The sequence below is a fragment of the Gymnogyps californianus genome, unplaced genomic scaffold (assembly GCF_018139145.2).
Source record: "Gymnogyps californianus isolate 813 unplaced genomic scaffold, ASM1813914v2 HiC_scaffold_38, whole genome shotgun sequence".
NCBI classification, from domain to species: Eukaryota; Metazoa; Chordata; class Aves; order Accipitriformes; family Cathartidae; genus Gymnogyps; species Gymnogyps californianus.
The window spans coordinates 553369-564413 of record NW_026114268.1 but is presented as its reverse complement, the minus strand read 5'-3'; the positions used below and the strand labels follow the sequence as shown (position 1 = coordinate 564413).

Here is an 11045-nt window from a genome sequence, read left to right as displayed (position 1 = left end):
GCATCATCGGTCGGTTGGTGGTGAGCAATTGTCTTCATTTGCATCCCTTGTCTGTCCTGGGGTTTATTTTTCTCTCTCTTTGTTATTTTTTTCTTTTCCTTACAATTTCTTTCTTTATTTAGTTTTTTAAATTATGAAAGAGTTTTTATCTCATCCCACCAGTTTTCACTTCCAATTCTCTCCCCCATCCCACCAGGGGAGGGGAGTGAGGGAGCAGCTCTGTGGGCTAGCTGCTGGCTGGGCTAAACCATGACAATTGCTTCTTTTAACATCTGTGGGAAGCGAATGCATGCCCTCCAGACTTGTCTGCTGCTGTACATAGAGAGGAGAAGGAGAGTCCCAAGGCTAGAACCAGCTGTTCTGCAGGAATTTGAGCGCATCAGTGAAATCCTGGCTTTCAAAAATAAGCATAAATCTGTACAGAAAAATGGTTCAATGACATGGAAGTACCATGGAATGTTTCATTTATTATGTGTTAGCACTGAATATGATCAGTGGTTCAGCGAGAGCTCTGTACTGTTGAGAGAGAGGGTATTCTTGAAATTATGATCTCTTCTGATGCACAACATGCCAGTTGCAATGTTGTACATTAGGTACAAAGACAGGAAGCTGCTCCTAAGGAGATGACGTAACTTACTGAAGTATGATAGGTGTTTATTCCAGATAGAGCAGCACAGAGCTTGAGATATGGCTGTTATAAAATTTTCTGTAAGCAACATCTGATTCGGACCTCCCCTGCAGCAAGATTTTAGACATTGTTTCTGTTTTCTTAGTGCTACTAGAAAAGAGTGACAGATACATTTCAGTCCAGGAAGGGAATCTTCATAGCACTGGGGTTCTTTTTGTATAAAACCTGATATTTCCCAATTTGTTTGGATGTATGAAAGTCCTACGGTTTAGTTTTCAGTTGTCCTGTGAGGAGCAGGGAGTTGGACTCGATGATCCTTAGGGTCCCTTCCAACTCGAGATATTCCATGATTCTATGATTCTGGGTGCTATTGAAAGGCATTTAAAGGACAAGGCAATCATCAGGCACAGTCAACATGGGTCACAAAGGGAAAGTCCTGATTAACCAATTTGATATCCTTCCAGGATAAGGTCACCCGCCTCGTGGATGAAGGGAAGGCGGTGGATGTGGTTTTTCTGGATGTCGGGAAGGCTTTGGATACCGTCCCTCACAGCATCTTCTGGGCGAGTTGTCCAGTCGTGAGATGAGTGGGCTCCCGGTGCGCTCACGGGTGAAGAACTGGCTGGACGGCAGGCTCAAAGGTCGTGGTGAATGGGGCTACATCTGGCTGGCGACTGGTCACCAGTGGTGTTCCTCAGGGCTCGATCCTAGGGCCAGTTCTATATATTTGTCAATGTTCCATAGATTTATCAATGGGCTGGAGGCAGGAGTGGAATCCATTGTTGGCAAGTTGGCTGATGATCCCAAACTGGGAGTGCTGTTGGCTCTCTTGAGGGATGAGAGGCCTTCCTGAAGGATCCGGCTAGACTGGCGCTTTGAGCAGTCATCATGAAGGGCATGAAATTTAACAAGTCCAAATGCCGGATTCTGCCCCAGGATGGAGTAACGCTCCGGACACAAGTACAGATTGGGAGAGCAGTGGCTGGAGAGCAGCCCTGCAGAAAGGGATGTGGGGGTGCGGGTTGGCAGCAGGCTCAATAGGAGTCTCAGTCTGGGCTTGCCCCACAGCAGTGCCTGCTGCAGGGTGCTGCGGAGCTCTGGGCACCCACACACAGCCGCACCCTCTCTGAAGGACACAGAAGCTCCTGGGGGCTGGGGAAGGGCTGTCATCCTCCCCATCAGTCCCAGGGCTAGAGGCTGGCCCAAGGATTTGGTTCAGTCCTCTTGGTGGTCTGCCCTCTCCTTTCCAGAAGAGCCCCCGGGCAGCCTGTGCCACCCCCACCGCCAGTCCCAGTGACACAGGAGCTGCCCCACGCCGGTGAACACAACAACCTGTTTCTCCTCCTTCTTGCCTTACTTGTGACACACGCGTGGTGCTCCACTCTTCTCCAGGGAAATCCCTGCTCCACAGAGAGCCTTTCCCAGGGGCGTGTGTCCATGCTGGCCTGGCCAGTTGGTCCTGCTCCCTTCCTGAGCTCCCCACAGGGCCCTGAGCTGGTGGTGCTGCTCTGCAGAGCAAGCAGGCTCTGGTGCCCTGGGACCACGGGGTGACTACATACCGGCCATACTGCTCTGGGAGTGAAGCACATCTAGCCAGACCAGCATCACTACCCCTCACAGATGTCTCCCATGGGTCTGTGGCTATGACACTCAGAGAAATCACGGGGTGTTTCAACTGGTTCAGGATGTGTTCAGGGGTGTCACTGGATCCAGCCCATGGCTTCTCATTGAAGATGAGGTGAATCGCTCTCACGGCTGCCTTCCTCACGCCTGCTGTGTCTCCGCTGCCCTCTGGCATTGCAGAGCCCCCATTAGGCTGCGCATCCTTCACTTTAGCCCTTTCCCTTTGGGTGACTCCACTTGTTGGGGAAGTTTTCTAAACCTCCATTCCCTTTCCACCCCGAGGCACCTAGTGACCCAGAGATGCCCTGTGCTCTCCTGGGGGTTCAGATCCCCTTTCAGAAGGTCGGGCATCTTTGACCAGCCCTGTCATATGTGAGAGAGCCTCAAGCAGGTGCCTTTTCACTGCTCAGCATCTCCAATGCCATTGGGCACCCAGTAAAGCCAAGGATCAGTCCAGCCCTCATTCCCTTACACATCGACCCATGTCCTTGTCCCGCTAAGCCAATGCCGCACCCAAGCACAACAGCAGGGCCTTTTAGCCTGCAATTCCCTCAGCGTAGCCTGCACTCCAGGTCGGAAAGAAGAGCCCAAGCTTCACACGCTGCACTGAGGAAATCCCCTTTTTTACAGACATGCCACAAAGGAGGCCAGCATTAGCGTAGTGATAGACTCATTTAGAGAAGGCCTTTGGGCCAGACAGCCTGGGTTCATCCTCCTGAGAAGCAGGATGAAAGCAAACCTTCCTGAAGAAACACGATTCTAAGCAGTACAATGCCCAAAGGACACAAGTTGCCTGAGATAATTCGGAGAAACCTTGTGAAGAGAGATGGGCAGCTTATTGCTGCTGAAATACTACCTCTAGAATGAGGTTCTTCAGGGCATTCTGGAGTTCCTCGTTCCTCATGCTGTAGAGGAGGGGGTTCACTGCTGGAGGCACCACGGCGTACAGGACTGCCACCACCAGGTCCAGGGATGGGGAGGAGATGGAGGGGGGCTTCAGGTAGGCAAAGATGGCAGTGCTGATAAACAGGGAGACCACGGCCAGGTGAGGGAGGCATGTGGAAAAGGCTTTGTGCTGTCCCTGCTCAGAGGGATCCTCAGCACGGCCCTGAAGATCTGCACATAGGACAGCACGATGAAAACAAAACACCCAAAAGCTAAACAGACACTAACCACAAGGGCCCCAACTTCCCTGAGGGAGGAGTCTGAGCAGGAGAGCTTGAGGATCTGGGGGACTTCACAGAAGAACTGGTTCACAGCATTGCCTTGGCAGAGTGGTATGGAAAATGTACTGGCAGTGTGCAGGACAGCACTGAGAAACCCACTGCCCCAGGCAGCTGCTGCCATGTGGACACAAGCTCTGCTGCCCAGGAGGGTCCCGTAGTGCAGGGGTTTGCAGATGGCAATGTAGCGGTCGTAGGCCATGACGGTGAGAAGAGAAAACTCTGCTCCAACCAAGAAGAAAAACAGAAAGACCTGGGCAGCACATCCCAAGTAGGAGATGGCCCTGGTGTCCCACAAGGAATTGGCCATGGCTTTGGGGACAGTAGTAGAAATGGAGCCCAGGTCAAGGAGGGAGAGGTTGAGGAGGAAGAAGTACATGGGGGTGTGGAGGCGGTGGTCGCAGGCTACGGCGGTGATGATGAGGCCGTTGCCCAGGAGGGCAGCCAGGTAGATGCCCAGCAAGAGCCAGAAGTGCAAGAGCTGCAGCTCCCGCGTGTCTGCGAACACCAGGAGGAGGAACTGGGTGATGGAGCTGCCGTTGGACATCTGCTGCCTCTGGGTTTGCTTATCTGTTGAGAAGGAAAAGGCAGTACTGAGTTAGGGCAGCCTTCTCCGAGCAAAACATAGCGCATGTCTCATAGCAGCCCCACACTCAGACTCTTTCTTTTCAGCAAGACCTCTCTGCAGCTCCCTCACTTGAGCTCCGGGTTTTGCTGGCTGAGGGGGCCATTGGGAGCAGGGACTCTGGAATGGGCTCCTCAGGAGTCCTTCCTGCTGTGCAGCGAGAGGGAATGAGGAACGCAGGCTGATCTCAACTTAAATGCACTCGTGATACATCACAGAGCTTTTTGGCATGGCTGTTCGCAATTTGCCCAACTGCAGAACAGAGCCGAGGGGATTTGGTTTTGTTTCTTTTGTTCTAGTTGCACCTGCCACATTTAGGAGTGGGTTTGGATGGCTGAAATCCCTGACCTTTCTCATGCACTCCAAGTGACATCTCGTGGCTCCTGGAGGCAAAGGGACTGTCCCTTAGTGCAGAGTGAGGAGAGCTGCCCTGCCCAGCAGTCCCGTTCTCAGCTGCCCTGTGCTGGCAGCTTGGAACTGGAGGATGATCACACTCAGGTGTTCCTCTAAAAAGAAACCGGACACTGCCGAGAGCAGAGGAATCCAGGTTCAAAGAGCAGACAGACAGACTCCTCGCCTTTTCTCCTCTCTCCCCTCCCAGACTGAGACACAGAGGGATCATTGCAGCTGCCCACCTACAGCTGCCCAGCAGCATTTCCAGGGCCTTAGCACCCAGGTGTCTTCTCCATGGGGATCCTAGGGAGCACAGAGATACGAGGGGAGAGCTGTGCCCTTCTGGAGGGCACCCTGCAGCCCCGCAGGACACCCCAGGAACAGAGCTCAATGTCCTGAAGTTGCCTGCAGGAGACTTGGGCACTTTGCTCCCACAGACACACCTGCATAGCAGGACCCAAAGGGTGGGCGTCTGAACAGGAGCTGAACCTGCCACCCCCAACGCCCCCTCCCCACTCTTTCTGGCAGTAGCTCCCTCTCACTCCCTGCCCACGTCTCTGCTGCCAGGAGCCGTCTCCCTGTCCCCAGCACAACTCCCTGTCACTGCTCACAAACCCCATCCCACTTGCTGTGCGCTCACCTCTGCCCTGCCAACACCTCCCAGGGGCAGGGCACTGCCCAGGGGCATCTCTGCGTGTGCAAGGGCTGAAGACCAGATCACAGAAAACCTGAGGTGGCAGGAAGGGGGAAGTTGTTGCTGAGTTGATGTGCTTCTGGAGGAGTCCACTTTGAAATGTGATGAGGGAGAGCTGAAGCGGTGAGAAGCCCTGACACAGGCAGCACTCTCCTGAGAGCAGAAACCCCTTGCCCTGCCCTGCCCTGCTCATCCCTGCCCTACCATGCTGGGGGTCGCTCCTTCCACCCACACCTTCTCCCTGCAGAGCCGTGGGGAGCTCCCTGGGCAGGCTGGGAGCTGACCCTGGCAGGCGGCAGAGTCCCTGCCCCGGCACACAGCCCCCTGGGGTGCAGGGACCCCGCTCAGAAGGACAGCCCTGGGCACCCCTGGCTGCACACCCGGCTTCATACCTCTGCAGCTGACTTGCCCTGTCCCTCTGACGGGGCAGCAGGGAAGCCGTGCTCCAAAGCACGTCCTCTCTCTCTACACTGGAGGAACTGCCAGAGTCCTCCTGACGGATCCCATAGGCTGTGGGACGTGCCAGCTTTAGGAGATCTTTTCAGGAACCGCAGCTGCATTGCCCTGCAGCCAGAGACTTACCCTGTTAAGGGCTCTGAAGATGTTTCTCCAGGTGAAGTCTCCTCTCTCCTCCCACCCCAGACTGCCTTTAACCTCTCTCTGCCTCATCCCTCTCCTTTCACCACCTGCAGGCAGCACCCTCAGCCCTGCTGTGCTCTGCAGAGGAGCTGCTCCTGGGCAGAGCTGTCTCTCTGCAGCGCTGCCCGCTTGCCATGAGCTCCCTCCATCCCAGGAGCCCGGCCCAGCTCAGCAGCAGAGGACCAGCCCAAGGCAGCACTTTCTCAGCTCCCTGTGGACTCCCTCAAAGATATTCCTGGGGCTCCAGGGGAACCAACTGTGAAACAAGCTGAAGTCATCTCTGAGCTTCCCTCCCTCAGCTGGGGAGGGACCCTTCTTGCCAGCAGAGTCAGTTCCCCTCTCAGAGACAGAGTTCGGGCCAAGAATCACCTCTTCTTGTCCCACTATGAGACAGGACACCCAGACACTGAAAGGGAGGAATCTCCTGTACCCACGCAAACCACAGGCGACACGTGAGGTGCCAGAGGTGGTCCAAGACCTGTGCAGGGAACTGGAAGCTCTGATGGAGCAATTCAGAGCGACAGGGCAGCGTCTGCCGTCATCATTTCAGAGGCTGGTGGGGCATTCCTTTGGCCAGCTGAAGTGACAGCAGATGCCCATATGGAGGGCAATGAAGCCTGTTCCTGCTCATTATCTCCAGGGCAGCCTACAGAGGAATTCCTCTGAGCAAATGGAGCCATTGCCGTCGGGAGAGCAAAGTCTCTCTCTTCTCCATCACCTGTATTTACCAGATCTCCGTTGGCAGTTATGGCAGGTTTCTCAGAGACACCCCTACAACGCCTAACCTAATTCAGGGCAGCGGCTCCATTTCAAGCTTAACTGCATCCTGTGGAGCTACCTGAGATGCCAGGGCTCTCCAGCACAACCGCACGCAGCCGGCAGGGACAGCACGAGACTTGCAGGAGCACAATCCCCATTCAGAGCAGCCATGTAACAGACCCCAACAGAACCTCAGACATGTTCAGTGCTTTCGTTCAAGCAACTGCAGGGAGGCAAGTCCTGTCCCATCTCTATCCAGTAGATGTAGGCAGTGCTTCTCCCACATCCTTTGGTCATCCCTTGCATGGTGCAATCGAGGAACAGACCAATGACTTTCACAGTGTTCCTGGATGACGGGATGTCCATAGCCAAGGACATTTTCAAAAGCACCTTGTCCTTCCTGGAGATCAGCTTCACCTGCACCACAGGCCCTCCAGGGCTGCCAAGACACCGCAGGCAGCCAAGCCCTCTCCTGCCAGGACTGCACAGGCCAGCCCTGCGTCTCTCTGGTCCGGAGGACGGCAGGGTTTGCTCTCCTTAGGGACACCTCATTTCCTCTTTCCATTGCCATCCGCCATCCACCCCAGCATGCTCTGAAGCAAACCTTTGGCTTGCATGGGACCTTGGGCACTTGCTACCAGCTTGCTTTGTTACACCTCTGAGCTTGGCCCTGGTGCCACCGCTGAGGTCCAGCACATCTCTGCTCTGACATAAAGAACCTATAATCAGGGAGAGGAAGGGGACAAAGTCTTGTTTAACCAGCCAGAGGAAGCCTTGGGATCAATGGCCTCAGGTCTTCCTGGGGACGTTAATGACCCTGTGTATTGGGTTTCCATGGCAAGGTTTCGGTAGCGGTGAGGGGGGCTGGAGGGGTGGCTTAGGTGAGAAGAGATCAAGAGCTGACTCCATGTCCGAGAGAGCCAGCTTCAGCTGGCTCCAAAATGGACCAGCCACTGCCCAAAGCTGAGCCAATAAGCCATTCTAGTGGCACCTCTGTGATAACCTCTTGAAGGAAGGATAAAACTCTGTGTGCAGCAGCTGTAAGCGAGAGGATCGAGACACGTGTGAGAGAAACAACCCTGCAGCCACCAAGGCGAGGGAAGAAGGCAGAGGAGTGAGAGAGAGGCTTGGTGGGCACCTGGCGGCCAAAAGTCAACCCACCACCCCCTGACATTCCCAGCACAGCGCAGTGCAACTGCTCCCTTAGCTGTCTGGAGGTTCTTTGCATCAGCTCTTTAGCACAGCTGCCATCCTTGTCAGCCTTGGCTCTAGTAGCAAAGAAATAGTGGAGTCTCAGCTCCCAAGGGGAGGCCGGAAGGAGAGGAGCAGAGTGCGGATGCCAGAGGTCACAGTGGCAGACTTTGGCCTATTCTGGGAAATTTCAGTGGGCACTGTCACTCAAGGGGAGCAGAATCCAGTGCAACTGCTTTGCAAGGACGGCATCCTCTAAGCCCATAAAGTGTCCATGCCGCTATTCCAGCAAACAAACGAACCGCTCAGGACACCAGCTTGGATAAACAGGCAATGCGTTGGGAAGCTCCATAGAAAGAGGGAAACAGAGAGGGTGTGGATAGAGGACCTCACTTCAAAGGAGGAATTTAGAAACAGGGAGGGGTTTAGGAAAGCCAAAGCTCCCCTGGAGTTAGTACTTGCAAGGGAGCCCAAGGGCATCAGGGTCAGCTGTTAGGACTGAAGTTACAGTTCAAGAATAATCAACAAAAATAATGTGTGGCCACTGCTGAATTTAGTAAGAGAGGGTGCAGATCTGCCTGAGGTACTCTTTGTCCTCTTCGCCTCTCTCTTCACCAACAAGGTCTCCCAGGCCTTTGTGCCTTGAAGCAGGACTCTGGAGGAGAACAACCAGCAGTGGATGTGGATCGAGGCAGGGGTTACTTGAGCAAGCTCAGACATTAACAGTCCACAGAACTGGCGGGGCTGCATCCAAGGGTGCTGAGAGAGCCAGCCGATGTCATAGCGAGGTCACTCTGTCTTGTCTTTGCAAGTTCAGGGAGATCAGGGAAACTCCCTGACAACTTGGAAAATGTATGCTGCATGCATCTCTCCAAAAGGCGCAGAGGACGAGCTGGGGAACTAGAGGCTGTTCAGCCTCCCTTTGGTGAGGAGTGTGTCACGGAGCCTGTCTGTTGGGTTCCATTTCGGTGTGTCTGAAAGAGAAGGTGACCGGATGAACCCAGGGCAGATCATGCCTGACCCTCCTCATTGCTTTCTAAGATGAAAGGATTGCATTTCTTGATACGGGAGGTTTCATTTCCCTGGACTTCTCTCGGCCTTTCAACACCATTCCCCACCATATCCCTGTCGCCATGGTAGGACATCACTGTTTGGATGGGTGGATGAGTAGATCAGTAACAAAACAGTTGATGGCCATGCCCATTCAAATGTCCATTCAGTTCATTTAGTCCACGACTTGGGCTCCATGTGTTGTGATGGTCATTCAGGACAGGAAAGATGGTCTGTTGTACCGGAGTGATGGGCGCCAAAACCAGATCAGGTTGGATCGCCACTGCACTTGTACCTTTGCTGTGCCACTATGACATCATACAGCTACAGTATCATACCGCTATGGCATACTACAACACAAATCATGGGTTATTGTCACCCTACATTTTATCTTCTTTGTGGTGCTGGGGGCAGTGGCCAGTGTCTCCCTCTGTCCCCTCCTCAGTTCCCTCACAGTCTTTGGAGCTGTTGCACTCCTTAATTCATAATCCTCATGAGTAAAATTCACCTGTTCTCCACACATGTCCACAGTACAGCTATTCACGTTGCATGATGCTTTTCTAGACAGTCTTTAGCCCTTAAAAAGAGAAGCACACAATATCTGAACACTTTCCAAAAATCCTGCTTGGTCACAAAATTAACCTGAATTAAACCTTACGTATTAGGACAAAATTCAGCTGTGTATGGACTGAAAAAGCAGTGACGACCATCTCTCGTCCCATCCTTTTTTCCCATCACTTGCTCAGGCTTTGGGAAGACAGGAAGTTAATAAAGGTGAAATTCTTGGGTGCCAAAGATTGAATTCTCACCCCCAGCCTCAGCTGAATCCCTTCTCCTTGGGGAACACTGAAAGGCACAGGCTAAGATGTTTCAGTGTGTGGGCAGATGCCTGATCCTCTATCAAGTCAGCAATGTGAGCAATTACATGACGCTACAGGTAATGAAAGGGGAGGTGTGAGCCGGCACAGGCAGGACACTGGAACAACCACAAAACCACGGATGAAATGCAAAGAGTACATTTATTTCCGTAGTTAGCTCACGAACCAGGGGATCCCCAAAGCAGCACGCAGGCAGAGGCACACAAGCGGGGATGCAGGCACCACAGAGATCAGTCCTTGCTAGAGGATCGCTGAACCTGCTGTTTCCGCCTGTTTTTCAGGGTTTCGCACAGGAGTAGTTTACCACCGTGCTTTGATCTTTCCCACAGCAGGGCAGGAATCCCAAGCATGTTCCATAGGGTGCCTCTGAGTCTATAACAGCCTTGTGTTATCTGAACACAGATGTTCAGCTTGTCAAACACACAAGGACAGACAACAATTCCTATGATATATGTGTTCTTCTGCACCCCAGCTGCAAGTCACCTGAGCATGTTTACAATCCTCCTTGCCAATCTTCTGTTACTTTCCTAAACAGGCTGAACCTTTTCCTGAGTGGGTAGGAGAAGAGTATCAGCACAAGGTAGCTGCTTGATAAGAACGTCTTGACCACGATAGGTCAAAAGAACACACAAGGATAGACAACAATTACTATGATATATGTGTTTGTTTGGGGACAAAAGCAAAACCTAAGGTGTCTGTTGTTAGGGAAGAGGGGAGGACTCCAGCCTCTCAAGAGCACATGGAGCAGCCAGCATGCTCAGAGTTGAGTACGCTCCCTTCCTCTCATCTAAACAGGCCTACTGTCCTCTGGAATGCAGAGCGCGGTGCCTACAGCAACAACTAGAAATGAACGCGCAAGGCACCTGCCCCTTGTGCCCCTATGGCTCCTTGCCTTTCTCAGGCTGCAAGAAAAGAGCCACCAACATGAACCTGAGCCCCCGCCAGAGAAACACTGAGCGTACTTGGTGCCTGACTTCAGTCGCCTCTGAAGGCCCTCCTTGTACAGAGTGTCAAAAGCAGCGGCTAGGAAGGTTTCTTGTAGCTCCCAAATCTGTCACTCGTCGGTGGGAATTCAAAGAGCTGACCCCTTGGTAGGAGACGTTCTGCTTTTGTAGGATTCCTTCCCTTGCAGAGAGGAGTGCAAAACCTGCTCCCTGTCAGGCTGGACTTTGCCTCGAAATGTGGCGCTGCCTTTTCTCTTGTGACATCACCCACCGCCGCTGATGTCACAAAGCACTGTCGGTGCTGAGGTAGACACAGCAGGGCATAACAGCGGGGCTGTCCCTGCACCTTTGTCACTCTCGGTCTTGAGGGAACAGAGATCGCAGAGTTTTTGGCTCGC

The 11045-nt window shown here is 53.2% G+C and overlaps 1 pseudogene; it reads right to left on the bottom strand.

The window, feature by feature from the left end:
* Positions 1-3086: 3086 nt before the first annotated feature.
* LOC127028646 (olfactory receptor 14J1-like) lies at positions 3087-4021 on the bottom strand (annotated as a pseudogene).
* Between the last annotated feature and the right edge of the window lie 7024 nt (positions 4022-11045).